The sequence below is a fragment of the Sarcophilus harrisii genome, chromosome 1, assembly GCF_902635505.1.
Source record: "Sarcophilus harrisii chromosome 1, mSarHar1.11, whole genome shotgun sequence".
Lineage (NCBI taxonomy): Eukaryota > Metazoa > Chordata > Mammalia > Dasyuromorphia > Dasyuridae > Sarcophilus > Sarcophilus harrisii.
The window spans coordinates 126,478,299-126,498,501 of NC_045426.1; positions in this window are offsets into that span (position 1 = coordinate 126,478,299).

Genomic DNA, 20,203 nt, shown 5'->3' on the forward strand with positions numbered 1-20,203 from the left:
TCCCCACGTTTTCTGCCTGTGAAATCAATTAGATTAGCTATTTCAACAATATTTTTAACATCTACAAATTTTATAATCCTTTATCTAAACCATTGGAAAAAATGTATATAACTAAGCCCAAGAAGCAGGCCTAGAGAGTGCATTATCTTGTTCCAAGCTGATATAAAACCTTTGATACCTACTTTTTTCGCCCAGACATTAAAGTAATTCCAAATATCCCTAAATAAATTCACATTTAGCTTATAACCTGTCCACAAGAATATCATGTTATATATAATTTTTTTTCTAAATTCTAGTTAAATTGTACCTCTAAAATCTTCCTGGTATATTTTCAATTTATTAATCCTGACAGCAGAAGAAATGAGAGTAGTTGGACATGACTTATTGTTGAATAACTGCTCTTTTTGCCAGAAAAGGGAAGGAAGAAATGTGTAAATCCTCCTTTGAGATGAATGAAAAACATATGTTAAACACTTATTATACATGTATCACTATGCTAATTGTGGGTATGCAAAAATAAAAAAGACAAGATCTGCTTTATAAGGAGATCATATTCTAATAGAAGAAGCTGGCACATACAAAAGGTTTAATTTATAAAAGATTCCATGGTCCTTTGGTGTGCAGAGGCAAAACAAATTTTAATGCCCCTTGAATGTAATTTCTATTGGTAAAATCCTATCATTTTCTGATGTTGAACTCAATGTTCTATTGATGTTGATAATGCTCAAGGACTCTGGTAGCAAGAACATTCTTTCCTGAGTTTGCAGTCGCTATGATGGTAGCACCCGTAGAAACAATTTCCAAACCACAACCTAATGGGAGTTGTTTCCTCAGTGATAGAGACTAGGTTCTGGGTTTGGGGAATACTGACATTCTCAGGACTCTTGGGTCTATCAGCCAATTGTTGGCAAATGGTATGTCTTTAGTATGATTGGTGATGAGAAAGGTAGATTAAATAAATAGATGATAGATTAGACTAGAGATAGATGAGAGATTTAAAAAAAAAGCTTGGAACAAGTCATCATGTATTCTAAACTTTTTATTTTATGCGGACTTTACAGAATTTGATTATTTAAAGGGACACATGTAATTTTGTTAAATATGGATTTGTTAGACACATATTCCCATTATGAATAATAATTATATAGAATTAGAATTTGATAATATTTTATTTGCAGCTGTTTAATCATTTGGAGGATCAGAAGTGGTTGTTAATTTTATATTGCATGGACTGTTATTGATATGGAAAGTGAACTTCATCTGTATATAAATGACACATATAGTAATTTGATATTTTCTTTGTGAATTACTGGATGACTCACATAATAACAGATCTAGGGTGGAAAAGTCCTTAAAGGTCATAGAGGTTTGCTAAGCCCTTTTTAGGGCTGCTTATCCTGCTTATCCACCTTTTGTATCCATCTAGCCCTCAACTTCTTAACTGTGGCTCCAAGAAGCTATATCTCAGTAGGAAAGCTAAACAATTTTGAGGGTTGCAGGGGTCCAGCCTCTGCAAGTGATCCAGGAAACTTAACAAGAGGAATAGGGTCAGTGTCAAAGGAAGACAAAAGTTGTGGAGTAGTTTGAGTGAGGAACTGATGGAAGTGATGCTCCCTCTTCTCTCAGGCTCCTTCAGGCTTTTTTTTTAAATACTATATCATGATCATATACATTTCTTTAGGCCAACATAGTCTTCAGACATGTGTCTGAATTATTGATCTTTATATGTTACTATATTTGATATTTAGTATTTGAATAAGTTTTTAATAGTAAAATGTTAACTTTTGATTACATTACACAAAGTTAATAATGAAAGGTAAACGTTATACAAGGTTAAATGTCAGTGAATTTTGTTAGTTTATTTATGTCTTCTTTGTCAATCTTATGGATTGTTTGATTCCTCTATCTCCCTGACTTGGAACCAGGTACATAGGCATTTACAGCAATTCCTAGTTATACTTTAACCATCTTTTGGTTCCTAGACATATTGATCTTTTCTGAGTCTAAGTTGGTAAACACCATTATTTCCTAGACCTTTGGATTCTCTCTCATAGTGACAATGTTTTCCATGCTGTTCTCTCTTTTATCATTTGTCTCAGTGAGAGATTAGTTTTATTAGGACAGAATATGCATGTGGAATCATTTCTAGTTAACTTACCCAAATTCCCTTGTCACCAGATTTTTAGATCATATTTAGTGCTGTAATTAAGCCAATTATAAATAATATAAATAGTAGCCCACTAATGAGAATCATAGAAGGTAATGTTGTTCCTGTATGAGTGCTGTGCATATTTGATCTCAATGCTGAGCTTTGCCAATCAGCTTAGAGATTGGGGCTTCCAATAGAGGGTGAACAAGTTTCAAACCCATTGGTTAAGTTACAGGGGATGTCCACCCCAAGTATGTGAAGACTTCCCCAAATAGAATGGCCAAATGAAAAAAAAATTCTTCCAATGGTCTTGAAAGTGATTAAAGCAGAGAACTTAGAGCTTGGTCAGACACCACAGATCCTGTGGATGTCCACTGCATCTTGGGCCACTATCAGTCATCCTGAATTTTATCTTGCCAATGTATATCACCTGAGTGGGCTAAGCATCCCAATGAAACTGACCTTTCTTGAAGTCCTTCTAACCTATTTTGAGCTGGAGAATAGTTCCATTCTGTCTCTTCATAAGCTTTGTCATTCCAGATTCTGTTCAGAAGTTTGATTTCATCTGATTTTTAGGGAAACTGGAAAGCATCTTCCTTACTTCATTCCATTATCTTGCCTTAGACGTTGATGATTCTGAAGAGAGAGTGAGAGTGATGACTGACATGAGTCAACACATTATTTATGATGTCATTGGTTTTATATGTAAAACAAAGGACAAATAACAACAATTAAAACCTCTCATTTCACCAATGAAAAGATGGAAGGAAAGTGATTTTTTCAAGGTCAGTTGAACAATAAGCAGTTGAACTAGGATTTGAACTCAAGTCCCATGATTTTAAGATCAGAACTCCTTCCCAAACATGAGATCATTAAGTTGTAAATTAGGCAGAGGATAATTTGGACAACTAGAATTTAGTAATAGTTATTGAGGGAATTAACTGAAAGCCTCTGAATATTAATTAAATCTATAATGTTAACATAGTTGTTAATTAATCTGTAATTAAAGATGGCAGAAGGAAAGGGAAATGTTTGCTGATTACTGGTTAATCCTGGATCATCTTTTAATAGACTCATCAACATACTAGCTATGTGAATTTTGGTCAGTTGTTTAAGCTATTTGCCTCAGTGTTCTCATCTGTAAAAACAATTATAGCATCTACTTGTTTTTTTTATTTTTTTATTTTTATTTAATAGCCTTTTATTTACAGTTTATATGCATGGGTAACTTTACAGCATTAACAATTGCCAAACCTCTTGTTCCAATTTTTCACCTCTTACCTCCCACCCCCTTCCCCAGATGGCAGGATGACCAGTAGATGTTAAATATATTAAAATATAAATTAGATACACAATAAGTATACATGACCAAACCGTTATTTTGCTGTACAAAAAGAATCAGACTCTGAAATATTGTACAATTATCTTGTGAAGGAAATCAAAAATGTAGGTGGGCATAAATATAGGGATTGGGAATTCAATGTAATGGTTTTTAGTCATCACCCAGAGTTCTTTCTCTGGGCGTAGCTGGTTCAGTTCATTACTGCTCCATTGGAAATGATTTGGTTGATCTCATTGCTGAGGATGGCCAGGTCCATCAGAACTGGTCATCATATAGTATTGTTGTTGAAGTATATAATGATCTCCTGGTCCTGCTCATTTCACTCAGCATCAGTTCGTATAAGTCTCTCCAGGCCTTTCTGAAATCATCCTGTTGGCCATTTCTTACAGAACAATAATATTCCATAATATTCATATACCACAATTTATTCAGCCATTCTCCAACTGATGGGCATCCATTCAGTTTCCAGTTTCTAGCTACTACAAAAAGGGCTGCCATAAACATTTGTAGCATCTACTTATTAAAGGATCAAATATGATATTATCTATGAAGTATTCAGCACAGTATCTGACACATAGTAAGCATGATATAAACACTAATTATTTGGGCCAGTTCTGGTGCAATTGTGAACTGCTAGACAATGCATGTATGGAGACTTTAGATAGTATTTGCAGACAAGCTCTTCTTCATGTACAAAAAAAAAGAGCATTATGAGCCACTTTTGAAACATACTCGGAACTGAAAAGATAGTTTAATGCTGTACTAACAGTGAAGGATTTGGCCACTGTGGTTCAAAAGTTGCAAATTCCCTTCTATTCATGAGAAGCTTACTAAATCATTGAATTGAATTGAAGTTTGATTCTAATGAAGTTAATAGTAGAACTGAAAATCAATGGGCAGAGTCATTGACCTACCACCCATGTTAATGTGGGCTATGTTGGAGAAGCATTCTCTCAGATTACTATATTCCATCTGAGAAGTTTGCTGGGCATTATCAGCCATGGAGGGCAGAGGAAGGACTCTTTTAAGTATCCTTCAAAAGATCTGATCCTTTGAAATAGAGAAATTTTCTAAGTAGCATACCTTATGAAGAGAGAAGAGAATAGCCTATGTGACCCTACATGAGAGGAACATTCAATACTACACAAAGTAATAATGGACCTAAACTTTATACTCTGCTATTACAACAAATTATTTGAATAATGTAAATTTGGTGGGAAGAGAGCTTGCCTACAGCTCCAAATATTTTTCACTTATAGGAAAATCTCATTCAAGGCAAAGACACTATGGGGCTGAAAAAAAAGAACTTTTTTTAGAATGGTATGGTAGTACTTATTAGCCCCAATTCTCCTTCCTTTCTAAGGGGAAACCTTAAGGGTGATGCTAAGTCTTGAGTAATTTAGAGCCAGGATAAATAATTTATTGTGCATTATAGTAATAGAAAATCACTATAAGTTTTTTTTTTTGGTTTGTTTTTGCTGAGGCAATTGGGGTTAATTGACTTGCCCAGGGTCATACAACTAGTAAGTATTAAGTGCCTGAGGCCAGATTTGAACTCAGGTCTTCCAGACTTCAGGGCTGGTGTTCTATCCACTGAGCCACCTAGCTGCCCCTGCTATAGATTTTTGAATAGTGGAGTGATGTTATACCTATCCTTTGGGAAGATTACTATGACAGTTATATGAGAGGCACAGTGAATCAATATAGCTGATTCAAGTTCTATCCCTGATACATACTGATTGTGTAATTTCTAACAAGTCATTTAACAGCTCAGTGCTCTAAGCAATGCTCTAAGACTACATGTTGGAGAGAAGATGTTCACCTATATAAGGAAAGAGAGTCTTCTCACCAAGATGTTCCTTATACCAATGAAATCATGGGTCTCGTACAAACAAAAATATAACAACTCTTTTTTTGATAGCAAGAACTCCCTAGAAATCAAGGATATGTTCATCAATTGGTTGGACAAATTCTGCTATATAAATGTTATGTAATACTATTGTAATGTAAGAAATAAGGAAACAGATAATTTAAAGGAAGGTACAAATACTTATATGAATTGATACAAAGTAAAGTGGACAGAACCAGAACAGTTTATACAATATAACACTCTAAGGACAAACAACTTTGAAAGCTATGTGATCATCTATGACTAAAAAATAATACTACAATCATAATTTTATTTCAAAGAAAAGTTTCATCATGGTACCCACTAGATAGTGTTCTCAGAGACAAAACCTCATTGAATTGGTGGAATTCCTTGAAATCTCACAAAATTAATCTTGTTTGGAAGAATTTAAATAGATATTTAGGATATATATCTATGTATATGTATATGTATGTATATACATATACATACATATATGTTGTTTAGGAGAGGTGAGATGCGTGAGCTATCACAACTGTTATTCCTTCCACCAATTTTCTCTCCAGTGATAAAAGCACTTATAAAATACCTAATTATGCATAATACTATAAATGTAACATAGACTTTGCTGCTGCTTTCTAAGAATTTACAATCTTAGGCAAACTGATATTCAGTAACTAATTAGTTGATTAATGAATTAATTGAAAATCTTAATTTATTTGTTGACTATTTGATAGAGGCTTATTAAATATGGGGACACATGATGATGTTCTCCATCTAGGGAAAGAGGATTTTTAGTTTGGAGATGAAAAGACTTAGGAGAGACATGGAGAAACTTCAAATAACTGAAGAGCTATTAGATGGAAAAGCAATTATATTTGTTCTGACTGATGCTGGGGCAAGATTTAGGAACAGTGGCTAAAGATTTGAGATAGATTTAGAATTTTTCAGAAAAAAATCTAATGATTTTTGGTCTGGATCTATGATTTTTATCAATGTACAGAACTTCCTGTGGGAAAAGTCCATCTAGCAAAGGAGATCAAATACCCAACTGTAATTATTTTGTCTTATAGAGTTGGCTGGGGCACTAACAAGTTGGGTGACTGATCTGTGATCACATGATTAGAGACAAAACATGTAGTGGGTATATCAGAAAGACTGTAACCCAGATGAAACAAACCCATCTATTCTTTGAAGGGAGGAGCTGCGCCACTCTAACAAGTATACAGGTTCTTATACTTCTGTACTCAGGGCTCCCTCTTCCAGAAGAGGAATGGGGCCTGCTTCTAGCCAGAAATGTTAAGACAACTCCTTAAGATTCTTCTTTAATAAAATTTCCTCAATATCAGATTTTCATTGTCAAGAGTGTTATTTATAACAGGCATGGTTCCAAATTGCTCTCCAGGATGCCATGAAACCTTTTTTTTTTTTTGACCTCACACAACATCTAGATTTACCTGCTCTCTCTCCTAATAGAATCTAAGTCTTTGAGAGTCAGAGATTTTCTTAATCTTATCTTTATCTTTTATCTACAACATTTACTTAATAAGGTACCTGAAAAATAGTAGATATTTAGTGTTTATTAATTGATATCTTCTAATAACTTCAAGATTTCTTCTACAGGATCTTTATTCATCTCCTATCTCCTGTTTTGATCTCCAAGCTTCTATGTTCTAAGGGTTTTTTCTCTCTCTCATTTTTTTTTTTTTGCTTAAGTGATTTCACTTATCTCAAAGTAGATAATAACCAAATCAATAAGCCCAAACCTAATCTCTCCATCTTCCATATCTCCAAATGTTTATCAGCTACTTCCACGTATCATTTATGGCAGCATTTCAAACTCAGGGAGTCCAAAATGAAGCTCAGTCTTTTGCTCACCAAACTTACAACTCCTCCAAATCCTATTGATTCCATTTCTACTATACTTTTCTCATCCTTGTGCTTCCTTCACTGACATGGCTGCTATTCTAATTAAGTCTTTCATAATTTGTTACTTAATAGTTATATTAACCTTTGAATAATAGCTTTAATATTAGACCAGAATCTCTCCTTTTCAATCCATGCTCTAAATGATTGCAAAAATAATCTTTCTAAGGCATAAGGTTTATTATGCTACTTTCTTGCCCTTCAATATCTTCCTATTGATTTTTTAGGACTGAATTCCTACAAATGTTTGAGAGTGGTACTTAAGACCTTTCACAATATGACTTAATGTACTTTTCTAGCCTTGTTTTCTTTTATTACCCTTCACACATTGTACATTCTGGCCAAACTAAATGACTATCTGCTTCCTAAAGTTGACATGCCTTCCCATAGTCCTCTACCTTGGAGCATAGATTTATGTCCCATATCTATAATTCACTTTTTCCTCATCTCTACCTTTTGGCATCCTTATCTTCCTTTAAGAATCAACCTAGGTTTCTTTTCTTCTATCCCTATTCCTAACTGCTTGTTACCATGAAAAACTCATACTTACAGAAAATATACATGGATTTTTAAAAAGTTTGTAAAAATTTACAATATTCACATATAACTCTTAAGAGAAGTTGGGAAATATCTAACCATTAAGGTACTTACAGAAATCAACTATGTCATTTAAGGTGCTTTTGTTCTTTGTCTATATATTATTCCCCCTGTCCTTCCTCTTTCTGAGAGACTAGAATTTCTTTGTGGAAATGGACTTCCTTCTTTTTGTTCTTATCCATAGCACTTCAGATTCAGTTTTTTTTTCATGTAGTATTCTAGAAAATGGACACCAAAAATGTATGAGCAAAACACTGAGTCATCCTGAGAATCAGACATAAACTAAGATTGGGAATGGCAGCATAATGTCACTTGGTAGAAGATTTCCTATTCAGTGCTCAAGGGAGTAAATGTAGCTAAGTGGAAGGAAGTTCAGTGAAATCATTGTTCATTTGAGTCTAGTCTGATAAATATAGTTGACAAAGAACTTCTATGGTTGATTTAATTTACAAAATCAAGCTTTTCATGAACCTCTGCTGGATGCTAAGAAAGGATATGAAATTATGGCTGCTTAAGTTTGGTGTTACTGAACAGATTATTTCTCTCTAATATTAATAACCAACTTTTGAATTAGACTAAGATTTTCCCATTTCCTCATTCAAAAATCAGTCCCTATATGTTATTCATTCAACCTCTGAAGTTCAAGGCTTACAATAAGATGAAATCTTGGGCAAAATTCCCCCACCTGGGGAAAAATACATCTGATCAAAGGTAAAGAAATTCTAGTTAGGCACAAGATTGATTATGCTACTTTCTTGGCCTTCAATATCTCCCTATTGGTTTTTTTAGGACTGAATTCCTACAAATGTTTCAGACTGGCATTAAAACAATTTTTTTGGTCAAGTCTGAGTGGAAATGAATACCCCCTTTTATCTGGATTTCCCTAGACCGGGGTGTTCCAAGAATAAATAAGTCTATGTGTCCAGGACTGAGTGATTAGTTATGCCACCCAGACCCTTTGGAATAAATCCACTGTTCATTATATAATATTCATTCATTCAGAAGCTATCAGAGTTGATTGCCATTTGTTAGCAACACCCACTCTTCCAATGGCCTATAGGTACTGACAGGCCTGGCTTTTATTTATGAGAGACAGCCAAATGACCATCCTTTTATTAATTACTCACTAACCACACTTAACATAATGGTTGATTGTCCAGAAATTATGTCTCTTGAACACATTATGCCACACAGATAAGTCATTTGTAGACTGCAGAATTGGGAAGACTCATTTCTAAGTTTTATCTATTGATGGGGGTGTTGAAAAGGAATAGACAGCAGTATTATGGAAAGAATTACCTCTGAAATCAAAGAATGTGGGTTAAATTCTTAGATTTTGCTTTTTATTGTCTATATCACTCTAGGTAGGTTATCCAACCCCTCCTTACCTTTGTTTCCTCATCTGTAGAAATATGGAGGATTAGATGATAACCAAAGTCCCTTCTAAATCCAAGTCTAAATTGAAGAAGTACTCATATTTAATTTGGCACCTTTATTAGCTTAAGTGAGGGAAAATGGAGAGTAGGTAAAATTTTATTTTATTTTGTAAAGATGGTTAAAAAAAACTTTAATAAATGAGTACTAAATCATCTGACTCAGTCACATATTACATATACCATTATACATGAGACACAAAATTGGTTACTATATAATTTTATTCAAAGTTGGATTTTTTATCTAAATGTAAAAACTTAAATATTTCACTGAGTTCAATAAAGTACATATACAAATAAGTACATGTCTGGTAGAAAAATATGGCCCATGAGAGAAAGCATCGTGGCTTTCTATGGAAAATTACCAAGCAACTTCACAACTCCTGAAATGAAGCTGAACTTTTCCAGGAATTATTATTTCTCTCTTTAAATAGCAAGGACTAAAGTCTATCTAGCTAAAGACTAATTCAACATATATTTGACAAAGTACTGAGAAAGTGAACAAAAATAAAACAAAACTATTTCACTTTTAGGTACAAGCTAGGTGGTCAGGATAGGGGAAGTATCAAACACATACATACACATAAAATTACATGGAAGGCAGATATCAGAAATAAGGGTTAGGTCAGTAGTCATTAACAAATGTAATGTTGGGTAACAAAAGCTGGGCAAACTGTAGGTAGGACAAAAGAGTCAAGCAATTAGGTAAGAGAATTATCAGGCAGATAACTGGAAAACAGATTAACTTTAGTAGACTAAAGCTAGATAGGAAAATATGAATTTTGGAGAAGAGCATTGGAATTGGATCAAAACGTGCTGGCTCTACTTATTGTCTATGTGACTATTCAATCCTCAGTTTCATCATTTGAAAAAAACAGAGATAAATAGTTATTACTGGATGACCTCACTGGGGGGGGGGGGTAAATATTAGTTTCAAACAAGATGATGTGTGCAAAAACATTTTGGAAACTCTAAAGAAATACAGACATGTTAAAACTTGAATTACTGTATGTTGTAGGAAAATCAAGAGATCTTTGTAAGTGAGGAAGCCTTTGGCTTCTGTTCCAAAAGAATTTACATTCTTCCTGCTTAAGCAAAAACTCATTTCAAAATAAAATGGGCTGGTAGGCCTCTCAGGAGACAGTATGAACACCTGGGGATGTAGTAGAGGGATGACTAGAAGACATTGGCATTAAAAAGTTGCAAAGAACCTTCCTGCCTGTCAATAATATTTTCCTATTTTTAATGTCATTCAACTTCAAAAGTAATCTAGTTATTTCTGAGTTTACTCTTTGATAACTGAAAATCCTATCCATCCCTAAAGCATAAACACAGTTAAAATCAATCGGGAATAATGTAAAAATAAAATTAAAAACCCAACAGCAGAAAGGGCTGAGAAGAATTCTACTTTTAAAAATAAATTTGAATTGACAGTTTTTACTTTTCCATCTCTTACACTGCCTAAGGATCTTTCCCTTCCCTCTCCAGAAAGTCACTTAGAACGAAAAAATTTAAAAGTGGGAAAAAAACTTCAGCAAAGCTAATCAACACATCAAAAATGCCTGAAATTATATGTTGTATTCCACAATGTTTCTCTTCCACATCTACAAAGAACCATAACTCCCTCAAAGCTCTTCTTTGCAGACAAGCTGAATCACTATAATTTTCACAAGGTTCAGGATCAATTGTTTTATTTATGTTGCTCTTTCCATTTTCATTAATTTTAGTCTGTATGTGTATTGTTTTCCTTGTTCTGTTTTCTTCACGTTGTCAGTGATGAAAAGAAAGGTCATTCTTTTTTTTTTCTTTTTTTTTTTTTGCATTTTCTTCTTCATCCTCCCATCATCATCTCAATCAGTACTATCTTCTCCCATCCAATTTAATCAGAGATAAGAATCCAAAAGCAACTCAGATGTCGTTTTCTATCACTTTTTACATAATTAATTATTTAATCTGGAAAAAGATATAAAGGTTAAAGCTATTTAAAAAATTCATTTAAAATAATTTAACTTTTGCTTTATTTGTGAAGTTTTTTTTCCCTCTTAATGTAAGGAAACCTCTCACTCTTATTTCGCCCTGTATGGGACAGTGAACTCAGATTAAAATCAAAGACTCTCAAGATTAAAAAAAAAAAGGATTTATTACGATCTCCTAAGAAAGGGCAAGTCCCAACAGACTAGGTGTCAGTAGAGGAATACAAAGCATAAACTGCAAAACACAAGGTTTATTGAGGAAAGGCCCCCATCTTCTCCTCTGACCTTTTCTCCCATTGTGTGGGGGAGTCCAGACTTACATTATAAACATGTAAGTCCATCCCAGAAACAAAAGAATATTAGCAAATAACAAACTTCATTTAAATTTTCCTGGAGAACTGCTACACAAGCAAATACTCTTGGATGAGAGAATTCTGTTATCTGAATTGCCAAAGCTATCATTGCCTTTAAAAGAACTACTTAAATGTTCATCCAAGACAATCTAACACTTGCAGCTTTTTAGCTATAGCTCAGCTTGTTATTGTAAAGTCTCCAGGCCATATTTCCATGAGAGATCTTCATTCAGTTTATTCCATTCAGTCCCTCCTCTTTATTTATTGACCTTTGAAGACCTCTCACACCATTCTTGATATATATCCTCAACCATTTCAGTCTCTAATCCCTCTGAGTCTGGTTTGTTCTTTTTCTCTAAAGGGTCCATCCTCCTCAGGAACCTGTTTTCAGTTTGATTCCTTGGTCCCATCCTCTTCAAGTCTAACTGAACTCCCCCTACATATTGTTCAATCATGTTCCTGAGGTTAAATCTTCCCTATAAAACCTACTTGTGAGCCATCCCATGGCTGCTTCCTTCCTTTGGGTCAGCCCACCACAATACTTTGCCTAGTAGTGTCTTTTCCCTTACCCCATACTGCATGGTGTCTCCTCTAACTCCACTAAGCTTCCCACCCCCACTTATTCTCCTTACAGCTAACTAACCCTTTTAGGGTACTTAGTCCCTTTTAGGATTTAGTCTGCCAGCTTAGGACATGCCCCAGCCTCATGGTACTTCCTTTCTATGGGGAAACTTCGAGTTCCACTGAGGAACTTGTTCCATTGAGGAACTTAATGCTCTCCCAACTCTATTTTATATTTACCATCCCTTCATTTTGTCTGTGACCCATTCTCTCAAATAAATCTACCTTTTGCCAAAAAGAATGGCCATTAAGAATTCTTCACATGGCTGAACCCCAACTTTTGGTACCTGCAATCATTTGATGACAAACTCCACACCATAGATCACATTAGTGAGGACCAGGTCTGGAATGAGATGTGGGCCTACTTTCTGATGCCTTTGGCAATTTCCTTCACTACCTGTCCATTATCATCAATTTTCATGCAGCAAAAATTTAATTTCCCACAAACTATCTTCTTCAGCCAACAAGTAATCTAATACTAATCTATACTGGAGTACTGATTTTCTAGTCTGAGTGACCTAGTCTGCTAACAAATCCAGTACCTTTGTTGTCTATTATTTTGACCATGACTTGGAGTCTAATGAGCCTATTCAGCATACAAAATGAGGTTCTGTACCCCCAACTCCCATCTGGGGCCATCAATCACCCCGATCATTTGTGTTCCTAGTAATTAGAGTAGATAACCTTCACAAATAAAGATGCCTATCAGGAAAGTCAGCAACAACAGAAATGTTAAAAGAAACAAGCAGATATATACATCTAGCAACTGATAAATGACTGAGCCAAAATACTCAGTTACCTACTTATTTAGGATATAATGAGCACCTATTTTCAGATTAAACTATTGGACACTTGCTCTAATTATAGAAATCTGGGATAAGAGGAAAAAGCAGAGACATGATTATAATACCATCAAAACTAGTCCTTCAGGCCTCAGCCTGAGAGTATATACATGACAGGATACAGCATCCTTAGCTAATTGTAAGCAATAATCATTCCACCTTATAACCAGACTCAGGAATAATCACAATGGTTCTTATTCAAAGGAACACCACTGGAAAACTGAGTCAGAATGATCCCACCTTAAGTGGAAGCCAAGTTTGTCCTCCCAACACTTGCCCAGATATTAACCTCTACCTGTAACAATTCAAGATCACATTGCTGTGAGTAGCTTGAGGCATATTCCTTTCAAATGGTGAATCACTGGTTTGATGATTCATCAGATAATGATATCTGATGAATCAGAATTCAAAACTTCAAATAATATCAGCTACAATTTCAAGAGATTTTTTTTTTCTCAAATAGCAAGTCTCATTAATCAAAGTTTCAGGTGAATTTAGCTCTTAAGGATCACATATCCTAAAAATGTATTGACTATAATCTTACACTGAAAACAGTGAGAGATTCATTCCAGAAAATTCACAGTTTATCTTCATATCTAAGTAGATGAGTTTTAAATCCAATATTTCACAACTTGTTTTGCTTTAAGATGCTCAATCTTATATCAGAACACGTTCAGATATTAACCATGTTTAAAGGAACAAAGACAGACCATTGTTCTCAGACAACGGGAACAGCTTTAAAATGACTCAATACAACCAATTTTTTCACATAGAATACAGAATACACTGTCCTAATTTTACATTAAAGAACTATCAGATAAAGGCCTCATTTCTAAAATAGAGAATAGATTCAAATTCATTAAAATTTAAGTCATTCTCCAATTGATAAGTGGTCAAAAAATATGAACAGGCAATTCCCAGATGAAAAAATGGAAACCATTTCTAGCCATATGAAAAAGTAGTCTAAATCAGCATTGATCAAAGAAATGCAAATTAACACAACTCTGAGACCTTTTCCACCTTGAAGTGGAAGCAAGAAGAGGAGTACTGGAGCCCAAGTCATAGGAGCCAGCCAGCTGAGTATTAAAGGCTTCTTTGAATTTACACCTAGCCCTTCTGAGATGGACAGTTCTTCAGGGTGAGTGGGATACCTGCCCAGATAAACAAGAATATTTAATCTCTATATATTCTGGTACTTCATCCCAATTCTTTCTAAAGGGCTATCTTCCCTGGACACTTATTAGGTCCAGCTAGATTATTCTTTTCCAGGATTTATAGTACCTTATCTTCTTTATGGAGCATTCACAGGATCTTACCAAAGGAAAATAGGAGAATACTTATGGACTCGAACAATTTAGAATTTTTCCAATATCAAAGGAAAATGAGACCCTTTTGTAGCTCAATTCTCTCAGTTCCAATCCCAGTCACCCAGGAAGTTCACCAGGAACTTGGCAAAGGTAAAGATCTAACCACCTAGAGTTTCTCCCCACCTCACCAGTTGCTTGCCCTACCTGGATTGTTCTTTACCAGACTGATTTCAAACTTTTCTCAGCTGGTTTATCTTCTGAACCAAATTAATTTTCTATCTGTGCTAGCCCCCTGCTGTTTTTGCTTTTTCTCAGTGTCTCTCTTCAAGATTTTACCTGATTAAAGTGGGAGTTCCCTTTAAGGATTAGATCACAAGTCACAACCAGATTCTGATTTCTTTCCTACAATATTTGTAGATTTTTGGATTTGCGTATATATTTTATATTTATTTGTCTATAAATATGATGTCTCCCTCTGGTAGAATGCAAATACCTTGAGGACAGGACTTTCTCATATTTTTCCATTTGAGATAGCTAGAAAGCTCAGTGGAGAGAATGACAGTCCTAAAGTCAGGAAGACTCATCTTCCTGAATTCAAACCTGCCCTTAGACATTCACTAGCTATATGAACCTGGACAAGTCATTTAATTCTGTTTGCCTCAGTTTCCTCATCTATAAAATGACCTGGAGAAGAAAATAACAAAGCACATCAGTATTATTGCCAGGAAAGCCCCAAATGCAGTTACAAAAAGTTGGACACATTCAAAAGAGATTAAACAATAGTGCCATTAATAAATGGCATTTTTGGCATGTAAAAAACATTGATAAATGCTTCTTTTTTTACCATATTAAATATGTTTCCAATTAGTATGAATTTTTTCATTCTTTGTATTTATATCTGCAAGTTACATTGTACCTGACATATAATAGACATTTAATAAATACGTTTTGACATAAAATAGAAATATAGAAAATATGATCTACACAATATCACTTCTGAAAGCTTTCTTTTCCTTACAAAGATCCTCATCATTAATACTTGCTGATTTTCATAAAATATTTAAATAGATGAGAAAGCATGCATAGAGTTTAGTATTTGTATGTTTCCTTGATCAGCTTTTTTTCTGATGTCAATAAGATAAAAAACGAAAAACAATGAAAGGTGTAAAGATACAAGATCCTTCTCTTTTGCTTTATGTTGATTACCAAACAGCACTTGGTTTTTTGGAACAAAAGAAGACGTTAAAGGCACTCTTACAATAATGCTTCTGCCATCTGCAAATCAAAATTATTTGAGACTTTTTGGAAGACAGAATAAGAGTAAAACAAATGTTTGAAATGACCTTTTGATCATAAATAGTATCAGGAATAAAACAGGGAGAACAATGATTTGCAGAAGCACGTGAAAAAAGTGGCATAGGAGCCTGGATCACTATGCCTAGGGTAGGAAGATTCATCTTCCAGAGTTCAAATCTGGCTTTAGACATCTAAACATTGTGTGACCCTGGGCAAATTACATGACTTTGTTTATCTCAGTTTCCTCCTCTTTAAAATGAGGAGGCTCTTTAAAATGAGCCAGAGAAGAAATGGCCAATCATTCTGTTATCTTTGCCAAAGAAATAAAATAAAATAAAATAAAAAACTAATGGGATCATGAAATGTTGGTCATAATTGAAAAATTGAAGAGCAACAATATGTTTGGCAAAATTGTTCCCCATTAAGGAGGAGATCCAGCATGGGATCCAAGAATTCCTGTGGATGGTAAAACCCTCTTGATGTTTCTCTTCGAGAATATCATGATACTGATTGAACCAAACCCAGGAGAATTGCAGAAGCCTGTGGAAGAAACTCATAAGCTTCCAAAAGGATTTTGCCTAACCATTAACAAAACTAAGTGAATAAAATTGTTTCTTACACAGATGACTGGTATGCCATTAATTAAACAACCTAAAGAGCTTATTTATTAATTTATATAGGGATGTAGAGAGATATACTTATAGAGACTAGACTTGTGATTTCATTTGTATAGGGAATATCTGGTGTGGAACTTCTCTCTACCAGTGTAGATTGGTATCTTGTCTCCACCATTAGTCTTTAGAAAGATGCCAGGAGCACTGAAAGGGTAAAGGACTTCCCCAGGTTCACATATATTTGGTCAACCTCTTTCTGGAAGTGACTGAAGATGTGGAATAAAGGGTCCCTGCTCTCCATTCAAGAGGATACACAGATATAACATGACTTATTCCAGTCTGGAGCTAAGTAAATGGCAAGAAGATGCTCAGCTACTGGCTTTCTCTCTGTACCTCGGTCTCCTTTGAGAATTAAGAAAACTCTGGTAACTTTGGAGAGAACAAGTTCAGTGGAATAATAAGGTTGAAGTCAGATTGTAAGGAATTAAGAAGAAACTGAGAGGAAAGTAGAAATACCTATTGCAGATGACCTTTTCAAGGATTTTAGCTACAAAATGCAGAAGAGATACATGATTATAACAGGGATAGAACGATCAAGTGAGAACATTTTCTGGATTTGGGAGACACATGGGCATGTTTGTAGGCAGCAGAGAATGAACCAATAAATAGGAGGGGCTTAAAATTAAGTGATAGAGAAGTGATGGTGGAAGGGGAAATCTACTGAAAGAGACAAGATGTATCACTTGAACAGGTAGAAGAGTTAGCTTTGGTAAGGAATAGGGTCTCTTCATCATAAGAGAAAGGGGTAATGGAAGAATGTACATGATTATAATGAGATTATGTATAGGGAAGAAGAGGGCGCTCATAGTGAATAACCTTCAATAATCAAAGTATTTTAGACCTAAAGTGATTTCAGTCATGTCTAACTTTTCATGATCCCATTTGGGTTTTTCTAGATTTTTGTTTGTTTGTCTTCTGTGACTTGACTGGAATCTTAAAACAAGTTAATGGCAGAGTTGGAATTCCAATTCAGATCTCCTGATTACTAAATCAGTGCTCTTTCAACGCTCTTTCTACTACTTTAAAGCATATAAATGTTGCTAATTAAACACTAGCCCATGCTATAGGTAGAGAGGAATCTAAAACCATATACACCTTAACACCTTCTAAGGGACCAACAACCTGAATGTTTCAAACCCACAATGATGAATGTATTAGAGACATCGAGATGATAAAAATGGAGCTTTCTAGGGGTGTGTGTGTGTGTGTACCACTTTACTAAAAATGTAACCATCAATGACATTATACTTTAGCTGCTGTTCACCTACCTATTTAGGAAAAGAAAAAATACAAAACAAACATAAACAAGTACTCTCTGGCTCATTTTCTTAGAGCCAGACTGGTCATATCTCCCTTTAATAGTTATGTCCCTTTCTAGGGGTAACAGTCATATCTCCCACTACTTGCTATCAATTAGTCTTTACACAGTGATAGATAGATAGATAGATAGATAGGTGGATAGATAGATAGATAGATAGATAGGTGGATGGATGATGGATGGATTTCAAAAATATTAGCAAGAAACAAAAGTACTAAGATTCCCTTGCCCAACACCTCAGTGACACATTCTGCCCTATCTCACCTGAATTTCTGGGGTTATGGTTTCAAACTTAGGCCAATTCCTATTTAACAAATTCATTTCTAAATACAGTTGGTTGAGCTGTTGTCTCATCTATTGTCTCAGCTATTAATTAAATGTAGAAAGCTAGAACTCTGGAGAAGTATACTTGAAACAAGGCGTTAGTTAATTCAGAGGAATTGATGAGACAATGGTTATCTAGTTTACATATATACTTAGTACTTAGCATGGTGATGTAATAGTTCTGCATTCCTCCACTGAGACCAATGCCTATCTGAAGGTCCCCCAGAAAGCTAGCCTGGCCTCAGGCAAAAGAGACAGATTGTGAAGGAGATAATAAAGACTTTGGACTTTATTCCTGACTATTAATATGGTGATTATTCTGCTGAAACTAAGGCCCATTCAGAGGACCTCCAGAGAGCTAGCCAGAACATTATAAGGCTATGTCCCAAATGTCACTCCTTGCTTCTCTGAATAGCGGCATTGTGAAACCTGAAAATGCCAAATTCTAGTACCTGGTGCCCATTCACTGGGATATCTAGTAGCCCAGATACATGTTCTACTGATTTATCAAAACTTCACAAATTTGGAAGCTATAATTTTTTCATCTAAAACAGAAAAGACAAACCAAGAAACAACACCCATTTTATAAAACTACATATATGCCTAAGATGGAAGGGCCCAAGGCCTTTCACCTTAAAACCATTTATTTCTCACTGGGTTTTATCATAAGAGCAAAACTGCCAAGAAAAAGGAAAAAATGGTCAAAATTCTGACCTTTTGAAAGTGGCTTGAGTTCCATTTCTGTAACTGAAGCTAATCAACTAGGCTGCCATACTACTCTAGGTTAGCAGTACAGAACCAGTTACAGAATAGTAACACATACTTCAGCATCCCTCCAAGGAATTTTCATTACATGTTATTGCAACCCTCTCAGAAGCAGACTTCCAGTTTCTTTCATATGAGAAACATGATCTGGATAAGTACCAATCCCATTACACAGACAAAGCAGATGGAGGCCTAGACTCAAGACAACTTGGTTGGGCCCATGTTCCACCTGAAAATAAAAGTTGGGATAGAAGCAAAGAGCATAGTCTTTCCCTCTACAACTTCAAAGGAAATTAGGGACAGGTTACATACTCTTTACCACATGGAGTAGAAACAAAAAAGTTCCCATCCAGATAGCTATTTCTCTTTTGAAAAGCAGAATCACCAGCACCCTGTGGATGAGAAGTCAATAAAAGCATTACTTCATCATTCCAAAGCTCCCAAGTTCTTCAGTGCAAGGCCATCGCATGGCCATAAAACAGCCAGGAAGTTCATCATCTTTTATGTTTCCAAATGCTGAGTCACTATGTCTCTGGAGTCCCTAGGAGTTGCCAGGGAAACACCTAGAGTATACTCCCTGGGATGGTTCCTAAAGACCAGTTTAAATTCTGCTACAAAATAAATAAGTTTAATTCTTTCTATGTAGACAATAAAACAGAAAATAAATACTTTAAAGCAATCTTTTAAAAATAGAAATAAATATTTTAAAGCAATTTTTTTCAAAAATAGAACTTTTCACTTTGATGCTTCTAAAAAAAATCACTATCTTTTAAAAGCAGAATTTTTTGCTTCGATGTTTATAAAAAGTCAACATGTACTAAGCCAACACCTCAGGGGTCAACAAATATTTTTACTACATTGCCTGCATGAAATACAATTTTCTCAGCAATCTGGAAAACATTTATTCCACTCCACTAGTTTATATGTTTCTGAAATTAAAAGTTTGGAACTATTTTCCCCAAGGTAGCTATGGTCATCATTTAGAATATACCACTAGACTGACAACAAACAGAACTGTTGTTAAAGCTACTTCTAATCCCAAATTGTGACCTTTTACAGTGTGTTCTGGGATAAAGTGTACACTGTAGGTTTTATGAGATATTTTCCCCAGGCTTTGGTGACTATTTAGAATCTAATGTTTTTTTTTTTCCAATTTGTCTAACTCTAAGGCAAAAAATTTCAACATACCAGGACCTATTAAGCTGACCATAAATCTCCCACCCATTTGAGTAATGACTGCAACATTGTAGGTGTACTGAGACTTTCCTAGCTTTGCAAATAATATTTCCAATTCCTTACAAGATGCTAACCTGCCTGAAGCAGCCAGTCCTCAGATTTATCACCCTTTTGGATTTTACACCTAAATAGGAACAATATTTGATGGGGTTGAGGTAATAAGGAAAGAGGGTAGTTTTG